At 35.4% G+C, this 297-nt stretch overlaps 1 protein-coding gene across 4 annotated transcripts in view; it reads right to left on the reverse strand.

The window, feature by feature from the left end:
* St3gal6 (ST3 beta-galactoside alpha-2,3-sialyltransferase 6) overlaps positions 1–297 on the reverse strand; it is a 61,399-nt gene that overhangs the window by 43,371 nt on the left and 17,731 nt on the right. The gene's annotated exons all lie outside the window — the stretch shown is intronic.

Raw genomic sequence — 297 nt, forward strand, 5'->3', positions numbered from 1 at the left:
AAAAAAAAAAAAAAAAAAAAAAAGAAGGACAAAGCTGCAAAGAAAATGTAGCTGCTGCTCCTTATAGAGCTTTTCTTACAGGAGGTTACCTGGATCTTAGTAAACTGATACACAAAAACAAAATAGGAAGACTTTCATTTCTGAAGTCTAGGCAAATAATTATGCTGATTATAAAATCAAAGAATGCCAGGGAAAGACAGAGCCCACCAACAACAGAGGAGGAAGTTGAGCACACTAAGGTTACTTCTTCAGTGTGTGTCTAAACAAACAAGTGTGCCAAACTGCTGAGAAAAAAAA

This window comes from Mastomys coucha, unplaced genomic scaffold, assembly GCF_008632895.1.
Source record: "Mastomys coucha isolate ucsf_1 unplaced genomic scaffold, UCSF_Mcou_1 pScaffold12, whole genome shotgun sequence".
Classification (NCBI taxonomy): domain Eukaryota; kingdom Metazoa; phylum Chordata; class Mammalia; order Rodentia; family Muridae; genus Mastomys; species Mastomys coucha.